At 39.7% G+C, this 17955-nt stretch overlaps 1 protein-coding gene across 2 annotated transcripts in view; it reads left to right on the forward strand.

Moving 5' to 3' along the window:
* CERS6 (ceramide synthase 6) overlaps nt 1-17955 on the forward strand; it is a 220160-nt gene that overhangs the window by 51387 nt on the left and 150818 nt on the right. The window lies entirely within an intron of this gene.

Raw genomic sequence — 17955 nt, forward strand, 5'->3', positions numbered from 1 at the left:
TGAGGTGAGGCTGATTTGGCCTATAGTTCCCCGGATTCTCCTCATTCCCTTTTTTCAAGATGGGCACTACGTTAGCCTTTTTCCAGTGGTCTGGGACCTCCCTCGATCACCATAAGTTTTCAAAGATAATGGCCAATGGCTTAACAATCACATCCGCCAACTCCTTTAGCACCCTCGGATGCCACGCATCCTGCCCCATGGACTTGTGCTTATCCAGCTTTTCTAAATAGTCCCGAACCACTTCTTTGTCCACAGAGGGCTGGTCACCTCTTCCCCGTGCTGTGCTGCCCAGTGCAGTAGTCTGGTTGCTGACCTTGTTTGTGAAGGTTTTTATAAGTCTGAGCAGAACTTGTGGGAGAATTGCCAGTCTGTCCTGGGATTTTCTCTCTCTCTCACCAAAACTATATATCAAAATCAAATAAAGAACTCATCCCACTTGACTGGCTCCTCACCAAATCGAGCCCATCCAATGAAATCCAGCTGATGCGTCTCTTGATGGCATCTGCATGTGGAATTACAAAATTACAATGCTGAAATCTTTATTGTGAAATACAAAAACGTGCATGTGAGAAAACCATGACATCACAGAGGAAGGTGAGAAACTACTGCAATGAGCTGCTGCTGTGGGTGGGGGTCTGGTGTTCTGAAGGGATTTCCTCTGGAATCTTTTAGAAGGGAGCTGCCTTTCTTATTCTATCAGAGTGGAAGTAGAATCGGACCGTTATTTGCTAGCAAGTGTCGGTGGACTGCATGTTTCTATCAATACAATGATCTGTACCCTGACAAGCTTCTGGGGCAATGTGTCCAATGATCGTTAGTTCCTTGTAAATTTTTGTGTTTAATTATGCCAGTTTTGTATCAGAACTTTAGGTGAGTATATTTTCCCTTCCTATAGCTTACAAAATTGAGTTTTAATTAACAACAGAAAAGAAACTAATGTTTGTGTGGCACACTGCCCCAGATATCCTTGATAGTGCAAATCTTCATGTAGGGAATGAGCCTCTGTAGTTCTAACAGTTCAGCTTTTTGGTTGCAGGTGCTAATTACCGCACATGTGGCTTATATTGTGCCTACTTCTACTTTCCTTCTTTTCAGGAGAAACTCCCATAGACTAACAAGGGATTTTTTTTTTCCCCCCTTGAGGGTCTCACCCTTAGGCGAAACACTTATGTTCACTTTTTATTTAGCAAAGTATCCTTTCAGGAATGTGCTGTGCTATGAATATTTTGAGACGACTCCCACAAAATATATCCTCCCCCACCCCTGCCAGCCTTTATAAGCAGAGGCATAAGTTAGAGCTGGTCAGAAATTTTCTGATGGAACACTTTTCCACTGGAAAATCCCATTTAGTCAAAATTGAAATGTTCTGTGGAAATGCATCAATTTCAATGAAGTGTTGTCGGAAATGGTTTTGAGATTCAGGATAGCATTTCTGGTGAGAACGGGCGAGAGAAACGAGTCTTGCTCTCTTATGTCACGTTTTGAAAGACCTTGTTTTTGTTCCTACGTAGAATGAAAACAAATTTCAAAACCTGCAAATATTTTGTAAAATGCAATTGTTGTTTTTCCATCAGCCCTAGTATAAGTGTTCGTGGAGAAGGACTCCGCTGTTCCCCGTTGAAGCACACATGCTTTATTATAACTGTGACCAAGGAGGGAGGAAACATCACTTCTCAAACAAAGGTACTCAGCTGCATTTTGCTCAAGATGCTTATGTTTTGTCCCTGTACTTTATACAGTATATATGGAGTAATAGCATAGTGTTCAGCTTGCATAATTTGAATGGAAGGATGTGCGGTGAAGACGTTGTTGGGGTGCAGTGGAGTAACTGGCTTGGGAAACTCATGTAGGACACCTTCCATTTGATGCAAGCTTGTCCGTTCAAAGTCAAAACAAATTTTGCTCTCCAGAAGTCTTGGTAAGAACCTTAGGGAGACCTCCTCTGTGACGGAGATGGTTTAGAGACCAGAGAATGGAAAACTCGGTCAGAGGCAGAGGAATCAGCCCAAGCTTGCCTTCAGAGTGCTGGTGGAGAATTTTCCCCCGGGGTTTATGGGTGCTACCTCCAGCGCACTGCCATGCTCCTCTCTCATTCTGTATGAAAGAGGCAGACCGCAGTCGTGCAGCAGTGCACCGAACTGGTAACTAATTTCAGAGAAAACGATGTACGTTTTCCAAATATTAAAACCTAAAACATAATATCTAAATTGTTAGTGCCAAATCCAAAGCCCAGTGCAGAACCTAAGTAACCAGGCTGTGTGCTGGGTACAACTGTAGATGGATAGAAGAATCCTTTTCGCTGACAGAGTGGCAGCTGAGCTTGTCCACTGCCACAGCTACATTCGCAGGACTGCAGTAGCTATTGGAACCGCTGATTTACCCCCACCCCCAGTGCCCCTATCTCTAACCCCATGTCCTGCCCCAAATGAGAGAGTGGTTGGCACTCACTGTGGGGAGTACATCTTTGTTCTGTTCATCTCTGGATTTTTCCCCCTCTGTGCAGCAGGACAGCCTTGGTTCTGCCACAGATAGGGCCCTCAGAATCCATGGAGGTAGAGAAAGGATGTGCCCCTTACTTTCTTCGTTCTGAAGGATCTCAAAGCCCTTCCCAAAATGTGTGTATGCAGGAATCACTTCACACCTCACTGAACTAGTGCCATTCCTGGGGTGGGCAGGACATCCCACAAGTCAGCACCAGTCACGTGATGGACATACTGCATTCTGCACAAGAACATGGGGGCAATTGTGAATTGTGCTGTGTGAATTGTGTGCTGGGATCCTTATTGTTTGTTCCGAGTAGACAGACAGATAGCCATAGTTTCTAAATATCGCATGCAAAAGTTGCATCCTGCTTGCCAATACACATAGTAAACTGCAAGGAAGTCAGGGTATCTCTCTGAGTGGTGAAGGTTGAGTTAACCAGCCTAGGGCTCACAGCTGAGCTATTGGTACTACCTGATGTTTATACCAAAGTAGAGAGCATTAAGACATGCACCAGATTTAAAACTGGATAAGCAGGCACAACTCCAATGAAGTCAGTGGACTTATGTTACTGCTAAGTTTTTGTCTCATGAAGCATCCTGAGGAATGTGTCTGTTTTATTGTTCACATTAATAAATAAATAAATAAACCACACACTTTGAAACATTTTCAAATTGGGACCTATTGAATTAAATGTCGGCTACAAAAAAAAATCACTATGTAGGTCATAGGTATCTTCATAGGTTCCAAGGCCAGAAGGGACCATTGTGATCATCTAGTCCATTGGTCCCCAACCTTTCTTGTGGGAATAGCATATTGCTATTCCCAGAAGACTGTGGCGGGCACCTGACACCCCGCCGCCGAAAAGCGGCAGCGGGAAGAAGTGCCACTGCCGAAATGCCGCCGAGAAACGGCAACGCTTCTTGGTGGCATTTTGGTAGCGGGATGTCCTGTGGGCACACAAAAATGGGCAACGTGTTGGGGACCCCGATCTAGTCTGACCCCCTATGTAGCACAGGCCACAGAACTTCCTCAAAATAATTCCTAGAGCATATCTTTTAGAAAAACTTCCAATCTTAAATATCTGTTCAGAAACAAGCCGCCTCTGCTCTTGGCTCATCTGGGAAGCTAGAGTAATTTAGATAGATGTGCCCTTGTTAGTTGCATGGAACAGATTGTTTTATAAAACAAAACATCCTGACAAGTCAGAATATCATCAATTACATATCCCTGAAAGCAGTCTGCCCTTTAAAGAGCTGAATGCAAGTGAGGAGAAAAAAATCTGCTCTGATCCATCTCTGGAAAGGACAATATGTCTTTTCAAAATAGCAGTAGAGAGGGGTGTTGCTTTCCCATATGTATTTTTTTTTCTCCTTACTCTTCAGGAAAACACCCTGTATAGAAAATAATCAGAGGTTTAACAAAGGGTCTATTTTACACAGGATTGTTTAGTTGTAATACAACGGCTTAATTTGTGTTAGGACTTCCTTTATTGGTCGGCCTTAGCAACTCTTGCAGCCTTTTAACTTGCTAATCACCAGTAGAGTTACTGCCATAGTGCAGGTGTTAAGGGCTTGTGACTTTGGTGTTTGTTTGGTCCTTGCTGGTCTTTGGCCCTTGTATTAGCCACTGTTCACTACACAGCGGAGGAGATCGATACATTTTGGGGAAGACAAACAAATTCTCCTAATGTATTTGCAGAATGCAAAATCCACTGGCCTTTTCTAAGGGTGTGGAAGACCCCAACCACCATGGAAATACCATGTTCTCAGTGTGCTTGGGGACTTGATAAGCAGTGCATGCTGCAAACCTGGGCCCTGCCCCGTGTATTTATGCATAGCATGGATTCACTGGCCCCAAACTCTGCATTAGGGGGAGCAGTAGGCTGGGTTCCTGTTCCTGCCCGAAGCCTGCAGTAGCAGCCTTGGAGTGATTCCATGCTGGCTACTTCAGGTTGGGCTCAGGCATTTCTCTGACAGCACAAGCCTGTTTTTCAGGCTGTGGGCTCTGTTAAGAGGATTTGGCCCGTAATGAGGAGCAAGGAGTCCCTTATTAGTAGGAGTTAATCAAGATGCAGTGATTCCAACTGTGTTCAAAAATGCATTGCATAAAAACCTCAGCAATGTACTGGTCTGATTGTAACTGATGTAAAGCTGGTGTAACTGATAGGAGAATCAAGCCCTCTGTGTTTAACACATATGGGGTAAAAGAGGGTGTTACCCAGTATTGATATAGTAGGGCTGTGTTTTATGGGAAGATGCTTTTATTAGAGGAATGAAGTGTTAGCCATTGAAATGCAGTCTAGCTAGACGAAAAGAAAAGTGTCATTACTTTAGCAAACAGGAAGGAGAGATGAAAAAATTTCATGTGAAACTAAGAAATCACACTAATAGGTCAGAAACTGAAAATAATTCACATCTCTGAGCTTCTGGGAGATGTCTCAAGGTCACAGAGCAGATAGGTCACCTGTCTCAGTCTAGTTAAATTGAAAGGTTTAAATTAAAAATTGAACAACATTCAGAAACCTTACTGCCATACGAAGCAACACTCAAAACATATTGTCTGTAAATGGAATTATGGTTTTATCATTTTTTAGGAGCAGTCTGTTTTAAAAAAAAAAAAAAATCCAAATGTATATGCTGCCAATTGCTGCTGTTTTCCTGGGTCTGTTTATCTCTCTCTGAGACGTCTGCATTTATGATTGTGGCTCTTATGGTAGACTTACTAATGATAAACACAGGATTAACATTTTATATATTTAAGATGATTTTTCATGTGTTAAGAGTCTAATATGGGATTAGATTTTTTACATGTATAATCTGGTACCAAACCCATGGTAACATTAATTGAACACTAATTCAGTGGATGGTTTTCGTTGCAGTCTGTGGCCGGAAATACAATAGAGCTAAACAATAGCTACTGTGTTGTAGATTCATAGATACTAAGGTCAGAAGGGACCACCTGATCATCTAGTCCGACCTCCTGCACAGCGCAGGCCACAGAATGTCACCCACCACTCCTACGAAAAACCTCACCCATGTCTGAGCTATTGAAGTCCTCAAATCATGGTTCAAAACTTCAAGGAGCAGAGAAGCCTCCCTCCAGTCAACCATGCCCCATGCTACAGAGGAAGGCGAAAAACGCCTTCCCAGTTGTCTTTGGGTACTGAAAAGTAATGTGCTAATTAATTTACAGTAGACTTTCTATCTCGTATCTCAGGCCAAAAAAGAACTTGGTTGCTCCTCCATTTTTGGGACTCTTTCTTCCTGCATGTCTTTGGTTTACTCCATAGTTAAAATGGAGAAAGGATGGTCGCAACTTTCCTATGTAAAAATCTTGGGGTTGGTGTCTTGTGCCATAGAATAAAAACAATAGATTTCTGGTTAAATGGATGAGGGTATGAGTAGGACATATATAGTGAAAAAGGTATAACCTTCCAAATGAGTCGAGTAATTAATAATAATTTTGGGTTGTTTAAAGAAAACCCCGTGCTATAACCTAGATAACATGTACAGTTGCTCAACTAGTATTTTCAAAAAGAAAAGGAGTACTTGTGGCACCTTAGAGACTAACAAATTTATTTTAGCAAAAGCTTTCGTGAGCTACAGCTCACTTCATTGGATGCATGCAGTGGAAAATACAGTGGGGAGATTTTATATACACAGAAAACATGAAACAGTGGGTGTTACCGTACACACTGTAACGAGAATGATCAGGTAAGTTGAACTATTACCAGCAGGAGAGAGAGAGGAAAGAAAAAAACAAAAAAAACGACAACCTTTTGTAGTGATAATCAAGGTGGGCCATTTCCAGCAGTTGACAAGAACGTGTGAGGAACGGGGAGGGGGAGGGGGGAATAAACATGGGGAAATAGCTTTAGTTTGTGTAATGACACAACCACTCTCAGGCTTTATTCAAGCCTAATGTAATGGTGTCCAGTTTGCAAATTAATTCCAATTCAGCAGTCTCTCATTGGAGTCTGTTTACTCCATAGTTAAAATGGAGAAAGGATGGTTGCAACTTTCCTATGTAAAAATCTTGGAGTTGGTGTCTTTGTAACAGACATTACACAAACTAAAGCTATTGCCCCATGTTTATTTTCCCCCCCCATCCTGTTCCTCACACGTTCTTGTCAACTGCTGGAAATGGCCCACCTTGATTATCACTACCCCCTCTCCCCGGTGGTAATAGCTCACCTTACCTGATCACTCTCGTTAAAGTGTATACGTTAACACCCATTGTTTCATGTTCTCTGTGTATATAAAATCTCCCCACTGTATTTTCCACTGCATGCATTTGATGAAGTGAGCTGTAGCTCACGAAAGCTTATGCTCTAATAAATTTTAGTTTCTAAGGTTCCACGAATACTCCTTTTCTTTTTGCAGATACAGACTAACATGGCTGCTACTCTGAAACCTGTAATATTGTCGGTTTCTTTTAAAATTTTGTTTTATTTTTCAAATTACTTCATTCCACATTTATATAAACTGTGAATTTTTTGAATAAAATGTTTATATAATGTACATTACACTAACAGAGCTGGGCAATATTGTACCACTGCCTTCTACTGGATAGAATGCAAACAGTATAATTGTCATAGACCCTATACTGCTAAAGAAGTCTGAGATCATTTTTTATTACCTTAGGAGTAGGAGGATCTAACCTCCTATCTTCAGTGTTGCTGAAAAACTCAAAAAAGACCATGGTATATAGAACAGTGACCACAGGTGGCTACAGATTTTTTTTTTAATTGTAGAAGCACTATATCAAGATGCTACAGGAGAGCTTTACAGTATGCCACTCACATTTAAAGTGTATAAATTGATAATGAAGGAATTTCTCATTTCCTTATTGTAACTAGAGAAACCCAAGAAATATGCCCAGCTCTTTGTCCTGGTTTGGAGCACTTTTTTCTTCCTTCTCTTCTGTCACATCCCTTCTTTTAAAGAAATACTAGTATTATAGAACTTGGATATGTTTTTCAATAAGTACAATAATAGGAAGCTTTACATTTAGCTTAATTAAAGAGATGCTTTGGGATGTGAGTTTTGAATTGAAAGAAACCAACCTGACATGCTGTCTAACAATAGAGTTGTGTAGTTAGGCAGTACATTTGCCCTAAATGTGGTCTGGAAGAGTTGTACTTTGTACCATCTGGGAATCCACTAGTTGCAAGTACAGGGAAAAACCATATATAGAGTCCAAATGGAAGATCTGTAGGTGGAAACTGGCCATGTGTCCCACATACAGAAAGTTAGAAGAAAGTGTTACCATACCTGAAAATCCCATTAAAATATATCTTTGTTGAATGAAATTACTGGCATAATTGGACCTCTCATAGCAGCAGATGAATTGTATTTACTGCAGAGCAATTAACAATACATAGTATTTGTTTTATGCAGGGCTCCGACCTAGGTGAATTGCATAAACAGTCTAATCAATAACCCCATATTTGCTAAATTGTTTAAAGATGAGTAGATTGTCAGGTGATAAAATCATTTATAGCTCTTGAAAGTTCTGAAATGGAAGTTGTACTGCAAGATAGGATCTTAATTTTTTGATTGTGATTTTAATTTTTTGATTAATTGTGATCCCACAATAAAATATCTCTCTACCACAAGTCACATTTTGTAATGGAAGTTTTATGGGTATTATGTACAGGCATTGGAAGAACAAGTGCTCCATAAAGTCAGATTCATTTTATTTGACAACCTTTAAGCCCCATCAACAGATGAATCTGTACTTTAATACGTTACAGAGAATCATAATGGCAGAGTCAGGGTATTTCTTCTCCATGCCTTCCCTCATTTGATTATATAAAATTATTTGCTAAATATAGATTTCGCTACTGCTAATGAACATCAGTATCAAAGGATTATGAGGGTCAATATGAACATTTCTAGTTGACCCTGGGATTCAAATCATGTAATCTGTGGTGATTAGTGGCACTAAGAAAAGAGGGGTTAGAGCAACTAATAAGGATCACTGTTACCCAGTTGAAGGAAATGAGAGAGATTCACGTAAACCGATCATATCCTTATGGTGAGGCATACCTGTTTGCTTTTAAAAACAAAACCTAGTTCTTTGTGCAGTGACATTGGGTGAGATTCTCAGTGGTGTAGACAAGTTAGTGCAGCTATACCAGTTTACATCAGCAAAGGAACTGGTCCATTCATATTTCTGCAGAATAACTTTTTAGAGATATCTCTCCAGCTCACCATGGGATGTTTATCACCATGACATGCACTGTAATCATAAGAGTGTGGAAAAGCAGCTTTCAGAATACAAAATGTGGCTATGGCATCTGTTATTTAAGGGTCCAATTCTCCAATTTTTATTCAGGCAAAGCTTTCAGTGAATTCAGCGGGAGCTTTGCCAGAGTACAGATGGCAGGGTTGCTGTCTGTTGACAAGCATTGTGGCTGTTATAGTCTGTGAAGGGAAAGTGATATTTATTTAGCTCCTTCCAGAGCAGCAATGAACAAGGCTGAAGAAGAGAGAAATCGCTTCCCTCCTTCCTTCTACTTCTTTCTCCCCTTCTCAAAACCAAAACTTCATTCCTCTAGCTCAGCAATTTTAAAGTGCAAGAAGGAGATCAAAAATGAGAGAGTTATTGAAAAGTGAAGTTAATCAAATGCAATTCTGTTTATTTTCTTCTGGGGAAATATTTCCCCATGTTCACAATCTAGTGAAGAGCCTAATTTTGCTGCAGGTATTCCGGGTGTATATAAGAACAGAACTGGGTTCAGTGTACAGTAGATACTAATGTTGCTGTTTCGTTAGGAGTATGTGACCTGTTCAAAGTCACTTTATGTACCTTCTATTTCCTGCATTCTGTAAAGCTTTTTGGTACTATGGTAAATAGCTATGAGATGTCACCTACATAGGAGTCAAAGTGCAAGCTGGGGCCACCTTTAGGTGTTATACGGTATCTGTAAAATACTTGACTTATTTAAACTGAGTGCAAAATAATTTTGGAATGCAGAGTCTGAGTGCTTCCCACTCAGACACTGTACACTGAGCTCAAGTCTGCATTATCCGAACTGATAGTAAAAACAGTTCGGCTGGCTACTGTGACTGAGCCAGACTGCTTTTAAAACAAAGTTAGAATTTGTGGTCTGGACTTGGTTGAAATGTGGTTTCACCTCCATTCTGCTCTGAGGCTTAATTTGGTACATAGTGGGCCAAATTCTTCTTTCATTTACCCTAGTGCAACTTCACTGACATTAATTGAATTGAGAATTTGGTTTGCAATTACCTTGGACTCACAGGATTAAAAGAAGGGAGTAAGTGGGCTAGATTCTGATGTCTTGTTCACAATGCATTGTACCTGACTCTGAGTAGTCCCACTGACTTATTGGTATTATAACCTCAGAGATACAAACACCTCAGGAATGGAGGTTGTTCGTAACTCTGAACAAAACGTTATGGTGGTTCTTTCAAAAGTTTACAACTGAACATTGACTTAATACAGCTTTGAAACTTTACTATGCAGAAGAAAAATGCTGCTTTTAGCCATCTTAATTTAAATGAAAAGCACAGAAACAGTTTCCTTACCTTGTCAAATCTTTTTTAAAAACTTTTCCCTTTTTTTTTTTTTTGAGTAGTTTACGTTTAACACAGTATTGTACTGGACAGTATTTGGGGTTTTTTTGGGGGGGTCTCTGCTGCCTGATTGCATACTTCTGGTTCCCAACGAGGTGTGTAGTTGAATGGTAGTTCGTAATTCTGGTGTTCATAACTGAGGTTTTACTGTACTTTATGGAGGAAGGTGCCGCACAGCAGTTGTAAAAGTGGCAGAATCTCCTTCACTGAATGGTGACATAGCAGAATACATTCATTTGGGAAAACACTGGCATTTCATACTGGCATTAGAATTTTTAAGCTTGAACTCTGAAGTTTGGTTTAGGCATACAGATTAAAGCTTTATCACAAAGAACATAGTGATGACATGCAGATCACTGATAAAGCTTTTTTTTTTCTTTTTTCAAAGCCGCTGACCACACAAATTTAGGACACCACTGATTAAACTTTATAAACATTTTAACCTTGAAAAACAGGGCATAATACTGCAATGGAGGCAAAAGTGAGAGAAGTACAGTTTGAATTCCTTGACTTTTTTTTGTGTAGCAAAACACTGCAGTAAAAAAAAATCTCTTAAATTTCACTAGATGCTCCAAATGCACATGAATTATGTGTGCGCACAGAGCTGGGTGAAAATTTTTGGATGAATAGTGTATTTATTGAAAAACACAGTTTTGGTTGATTCAAAGCTATTCATGAATTTGCCAAATAGATTTCAACCAAATTTTTTTGTATTGGTTAGAGTCACAAAATGCCTGGAGAAGGAGGAGACAATACTGCCTACCTTGTGACATTTAGCCCGATAGTTAGTTAGGGCACTCACTTGGATGTATGAAACCTGTGTTCAGTTTCCCACTCCTCTTCATGTTGTGCAAGGATTTGAACTTGGAAAATGCCCCAACCACTAGGCTGTAGATTATTCTCGGTTAGTGCTTTCTTAACAGTGGTGCTGGGGCAGGGGGCCATGGCTCCATCATTTTAAAACATGGGAGGGATATGCCCTCTTACTTTTTGCTTGCCTTAAGGGTGAGCAACAAGTGGAGGGAGAGGAGTGAGTGGGGGTGGGGCCTCAGCGGGAAGAGGCAGAGCGAGGGCAGGACCATGATTTGGGCGCTTGTGGCTCCCCCACTTCTAGGGGCTTCTGGCACTCCTGTTTCTTAATCTCTCTATTGAAGCTGTTCTACTTTGTAATAATTTAAATACTCGTTGCTATAGGACCCTAACACTAACCACATGACCGTAGAATGATTCATTCTTTCACTCTGTGTCCCAAAGCCTATTCAAGTATTTTTATAAAAAATCAGTTATTCATCCACCTCTTCCTGCACGCATGTGGATTGTTGTACAGAAATATATTTTAAAATGCAATGCAAAACACTACTGTTAGATTTGGATGAATCCCTTCATGTTACCATTTTTAATACATGAATTTAGTCCCCAATTTTAGATTAATAATCTATTATTAAATTTCGTAAACATGCTTTAACTTTCTCAAGAGCAGGGGAATAAAAACGAGAGCATGCCAGGATAGAGACCATCATGAAATTTTAAGCTTTAACAAACTCACTTTTCACCATACATGCTTTCGTAGCAGCCAAATAGCAAACTATGCTTTAAATGATTTAGACAGCAGCAAACTGTGTACACTGTACAACTTCCCATAATGTCTTGCTGTTCTTTGTGGAAACTTTCTATAGAATTTAAAAGGCATGAAACCAATAGTCCTTAGAAATTACGTATTGGCTAAGGAAGTTATGAAAGTTTGTCAGGCACTCAGATGCTGCAGTAATGGGGGCTGAACACATTCCTAATTTAGTTCCTGTTTCTTTTGTGGCTGTAATAAGCACAGTAGAAATGTATTTTTCCCCTTTACTTCAGTCCCTTATTTTTAAAGATTAAAGAAAAATTTCCTGATCTAGAGCACATATCCTGTCTTGGACAGTGTGCGTAACTGAATTTTAGGCTCCTCTTTTTTTAATTTTAGGCTAATACTCTGCTTGCCCTTTACTATATTTTTCCCCAGCATATTAATTAGCAAGCCTGTCATCTTAAGATTGTACTTGCAAGTGGCTCACAGAGAGTTCAGTGAAGATCGTATCAGAATGATACTTGCTGCAGTTACACCTTGTAAAGTTTTACTCCCTCGGGCTATTTTAGCCAGCTTTTGACTCTTACAAATTGAACACATTTTGGGGTCATATACTCTCTGCAATGTAATACTTTGCCATCTGATTTACATTATCTCAGAACAATGTCATTTCTTCACTCTCCTGAGAGGTAGGTAGTCAAAAGCCAGCTTTGGCACTTATAATCAACCAAGAGACTTTAATGAAGGAAAAAAATAACTTTTTTCAAATGTTTAGAAAATCTGCCTTTGAAATGATCTTATTTTTTATTTGTACTTAGATTCGTGTCTCTGGATGCTGCCATCAGCAATTAAGGCTCAGAGTGTGTTCCTTTGTGAGCCTGACAAGTGAAAAAGTTGTCTTTTTATTTTTATTCCACCCACAGTCCTTCTCTATTTTGTCTCTATTTATAAATGATGCCTCTTTTGAAGGGTTTTATAAAATTAGCTTGGATGCTGATTGACTTTCCCCTTTGGTTTTGTACCTTCTCTTAGGGCAATCCAAAAGAATTGGTTTAATTTTAAATGGTCTTTAGTATAATTTCTGAATTCAGATGCTAAGATTCCCAGCCTCTCAGAAAAGTAGCATCTTTAGCAAGAAATAAGAGGATGTCTATAGAAGCTTTAAAAACATATATTAGAGGTGGGAAATGAAGTTTCTGAAATAAATATCCACATGAGTTTTATGTTATCCTCAACTGCATTTAGCTGATGAAATAAGTGATAGTCAGCACTGCTTTTATTCCATCTGTGTCTGGCTAGAGAATGAAACCTTTTTTCCCCTTTCCTTTGTCACCTTGAGCTTGAATACTGCAAGACTCTTTACTTGGGCTGCACCTTAAAACCATTTGGGAAATTAGGCTCATCCAGAATCTGGGTGCACATCTGCTGAGTGGGGTTTCTCAATGGAGTTTCTCTATTAGACAAGTGCTCTGTATTCTGCATTAGATGTCTGGTTTTAACTAAGGCTGTCAAGCGATTAAAAAAATTAATCGTGATTAATTGCACTGTTAAACAGTAATAGAATACCATTTATTTAAATATTTTTGGATGTTTTCTACATTTTCAAATATATTCATTTCAATTGCAACACAGAATATGAAGTGTATGGTGCTCACTGTTAGGGGGCTTATTCCTTCACCCACTTAATTCCCTGGTCCTTCTCGCATGAATAGAGAGCAACAATACCCGAAGTCCAAAGGTGCAAACAATTTGATGTTTATTGGGGTGAACTTCCAGCAAGCATGATTCCAGTTTCCTTCCTTAGTGTCCCCCTTCCCAGCTCTGACACCACAGAGCCTTACCTGTGGCCCTGTTCCCATTCCTGCCCTTAGCAAAACATGATTCCAATTTCCCCATCCCCATTCCCTGTTCCCATTTCCCTCCCATCCCGCACACGCTTCCTGATTGACTGCAGACTAGATAGTAAAACTTGAGTTCTGCTTAGCTATACCTTACCAATCATTTTACTGAAATTTAACTAACCAATCCTAACATATTGTAACATGATTATTTAACCAATTATATCCCACCACCTTAATTAGTTTACACCCAGCAAAATTAATTATACAGCAGACAGAAACAATCACAGAACCAGACACAGATTATACAGACAAACAATAGGGAAATGGAGACTACAGTGATAGAACAACAAAGAAATGAGGAAAAAGAAAAGGAATACTTGTGGCACCATCGATGAAGTGAGCTGTAGCTCACGAAAGCTTATGCTCAAATAAATTTGTTAGTCTCTAAGGTACCACAAGTACTCCTTTTCTTTTTGCGAATACAGACTAACGTTGCTGCTCCTCTGAAAGAAATGAGGATTTGACATCCCAGCTATTGATAAGTGAGTTCTTGCCCGACAGGATGGTATCAAACTAAGTTTCCTTTTACATCTAGGCACTTCTCTTTCTCTGGAGGCAATAGGCATTATCAAGACAGGATTGTATTCCTAACAGCCCAATAGCACCTGATTTCAATGTGACTAGTTTGGAATGCGAGGATGTGACCGTTCGCTTCCCAGCTTATGGCCGCCTCTGTTGCTTAGCCAAAGGCCTTAGCCTAAGAACAGGGCCTCAGACTGTCACCGTAAGAGAAGGCTCTTACACCGGCAGACAGTGATTTTGATTCTTTCTTTTATACCTCTATAACTAGCCAAGTGATAAGAATACACCTAAATTCTTAGAGTATAGGCCTTTACAGACAGGCCTGAATATCTATATCCTAATACTCACTTTAAATTTATTTTTGATTACAAGTATTTGCACTGTAAAAACCCCCAAAAGAAATAGTATTTTTCAGTTCACCTAATACAGGTACTGCAATGCAATCTCTTTGTCATGAAAGTTGGACTTATAAATGTCGGATTATGTAAAAAAAAATTGCATTCAAAAATAAAACAATGTAAAGTTTTAGAGCCCAGAAGTCCACTCAGTCCTACTTCTTGTTCAGCCAGTCACTCAGACAAACAAGTTTGTTTACATTTGCAGGAGATAATGCTGGCTTCTAGTTTACAATGTCACCTGAAAATGAGAAAAGGAGTTCTCATGGCACTGTTGTAGCTGGTGTTGCAAGATATTTACATGCCATATGTGCTAAAGATTCATATGTCCCTTCATGCTTCAACCATCATTCCAGGTGACATGTGTCCATGCTGATGACAGGTTCTGCTCGATAACAGTCCAAAGCGGTGCAGACCGACACATGTTCATTTTCATTATCTGAGTCAGATGCCACCAAGAAAAGGTTGATTTTTCTTTTGTGGTGGTTTGGGTTCTGTAGTTTCCACATAGGAGTTTTGCTCTTTTAAACCTTCTGAAAGCATGGTCCACACCTCATCCCTCTCAGATTTTGGAAGGCACTTCAGATTCTTAATCCTTGGGTCGAGTGCTATAGCTGTCTTTAGAAATCTGACATTGGTACCTTCTTTGTGTTTTGTCAAATCTGCAGTGAAAGTGTTCTTAAAATGAATAACATGTGCTGGGTCATCATCCGAGATTGCTATAACAGGAAATATATGGCAGAATGCGGGTAAAACAGAGCAGAGGACATACAATTCTCCCCCAGGGAGTTCAGTCACAAATTTAAATAACACATTTTTTTTTAATGAGCGTTATTGGCACGGAAGCATGTCCTCTAGAATGGTGGCCGAAGCATGAAGGGGCATATGAATGTTTAGCATATCTGGCACGTAAATATCTTGCAGTGCCTGCTACAAAAGTAGTATTTGTGGCACCTTAGAGACTAACAAATTTATCTGAGCATAAGCTTTTGTGAGCTACAGCTCACTTCATCGGATGCATTCAGTGATGAAGTGAGCCGTAGCTCACGAAAGCTTATGCTCAAATAAATTTTAGTCTCTAAGGTGCCACAAGTACTCCTTTTTCTTTTTGCTAATGCAGACTAACACGGCTGCTACTCTGAAATCTGCTACAAAAGTGCCATGCAAATGCCTGTTCTCACTTTCTGATGACATTGTAAATAAGAAGAGGGACAGCATTATCTCCTGTAAATGTAAACAAACTTGTTTGTCTTAGCGATTGGCTGAACAAGAAGTAGAACTGAGTGGACTTGCAGGCTCCGAAGTTGTACATTGTTTTGTTTTTGAGTGCAGTTATGTAACAAAAAAAAATCTACATTTTTAAATTGTACTTTCACCACAAAGAGAATGCACTACAGTATTTGTATGAGGTGAATTGAAAAATACTGTTTTTTGTTTATCATTTTTACAGTGCAAATATTTGTAATAAAAATATACTTTGATTTCAATTACAACACAGAATACAAGATCATAGAATCCTAGAATATCAGGGTTGGAAGGGACCTCAGGAGGTCATCTAGTCCAACCCCCTGCTCAAAGCAGGACCAATCCCCAACTAAATCATCCCAGCCAGGGCTTTGTCAGGCCTGACCTTAAAAACTTCTAAGGAAAGAGATTCCACCACCTCCCTAGGTAACACATTCCAGTGTTTCACCACCCTTCTAGTGAAAAAGTTTTTCCTAATATCCAACCTAAACCTCCCCCATTGCAACTTGAGATCATTACTCCTCATTCTGTCATCCGCTACCACTGAGAACAGTCTAGATCCATCCTCTTTGGAACCTCCTTTCAGGTAGCTGAAAGCAGCTATCAAATCTCGCCTCATTCTTCTCTTCCGCGGACTAAACAATCCCAGTTCCCTCAGCCTCTCCTCATCAGTCATATGTTCCAGTCCCCTAATAATTTTTGTTGCCCTTCGCTGGACTTTTTCCAATTTTTCCACATCCTTCTTGTAGTGTGGGGCCCAAAACATATCTATGAAAATGTAGAAAAACATCGAAAATATTTAATAAATTTCAATTTGTATTCTGTTGTTTAATAATGCAATTAAAACCGTGATTAATGGTGACTGATTTTTTTTAATCATGATTCATTTTTTGAATTAATAGCAAGAGTTAACTGCGATTAATCAACAGCAATAATTTTAACCTATAAAGCTCTACATGACCCAATATCTGACCATCTCAATATTTGTCTAGACTAAAGGATTTTAGTGCTGTGAGCACCTGCAAAACTTATAAAATGCCTTGGATCCACATACACAGCCTTTGTCCACACTAGGAAAAAAATTAGAAGCACAGTCTACTGTTGGTGCAGCTCCCCTTGTGGTAGCCGTGAAAACTATAGTATAGATGAGGCCTAGGCATTTAGACACTGTCCTTTCTCGGAGCAGAGGCCCTGTCCACACTAAACTACACTTCCATCACTGTTACACTGGTGAAACTATACTATTGGCAGAAGGTGTGTCCAAAATTTGCCAGTGAAGAGACAACAAAAAGTGTTCGTGACTGTGCACAAGTATCACCAGCATGGCTGCAGCTGCATTTATTCCAAGCAGTTTACACCATTGTTGCATTCTGCCCCAGGAATCTACGCCATGGCAGTGCCCGTACAGACTGAAAGCCTGATGTTTCAGTGCTACCCATTGCTCTTGACCCTCCAAGGGCAATCCAACAAGTCTGTTGTTAAGACTTGAATGAGTTCTCTGGCAAAGGCTTTGGAGCCGTTCTAATATATCTCTTGTAAATGATAAATACTTCACTGTAGATATATAACTTGTATTTTACAAGTAGAAAATGAGTCAAGGCAGAAGAGCTACAGCTCCACTCTCTTCTCCCATTGAACTCAATGGTGAAACTCCCATTCACTTTGCTGTTGAAGGATCAGATCCTAAGGCAATGTATTTAAACTACATGTAGCCTTGTTCTCCTGGTTGATGCTACAGCCACTGACAATATGATTGGAACATGATTCCTACAACTGATGCAGATTTTATCCAAACTAATAAATATAAGGGAAAATTCAAGTCAAATGATAAAATATGGAAATTTAAGTAATCACAGTGGGGGTTTCTTTTCAGTCCATCTTAGAGACTAACAAATTTATTTGAGCATAAGCTTTCGTGAGCTACAGCTCACTTCATCGGATGCATTTGGTGGGAAAAACACTGGTTTTTAAAGGAAATGGCCCCAAACCATTTTGAGTTAGATTAAATTGCTTGTGTTTGTAGATTATGTAGGTATTTACCAAGTTGTGTTGGTCAAGCAAGTCTGAGGCTGTCAGATGATAAAAGCTGTGTCTGACTATCCAGGGCACAAAAGTAATTCTGTGTTCATAGCTAACCTGGGGTCTAGTTAATTAACGAGGCAATAAGTCGGGGGGAGAAAATGCATGTTTTGCATGCCTGTTGCATACAACAATCTCCTCATGGTGCTCTGCTCTTTCCG

The sequence above is a fragment of the Dermochelys coriacea genome, chromosome 11 (genome assembly GCF_009764565.3).
Source record: "Dermochelys coriacea isolate rDerCor1 chromosome 11, rDerCor1.pri.v4, whole genome shotgun sequence".
Classification (NCBI taxonomy): domain Eukaryota; kingdom Metazoa; phylum Chordata; order Testudines; family Dermochelyidae; genus Dermochelys; species Dermochelys coriacea.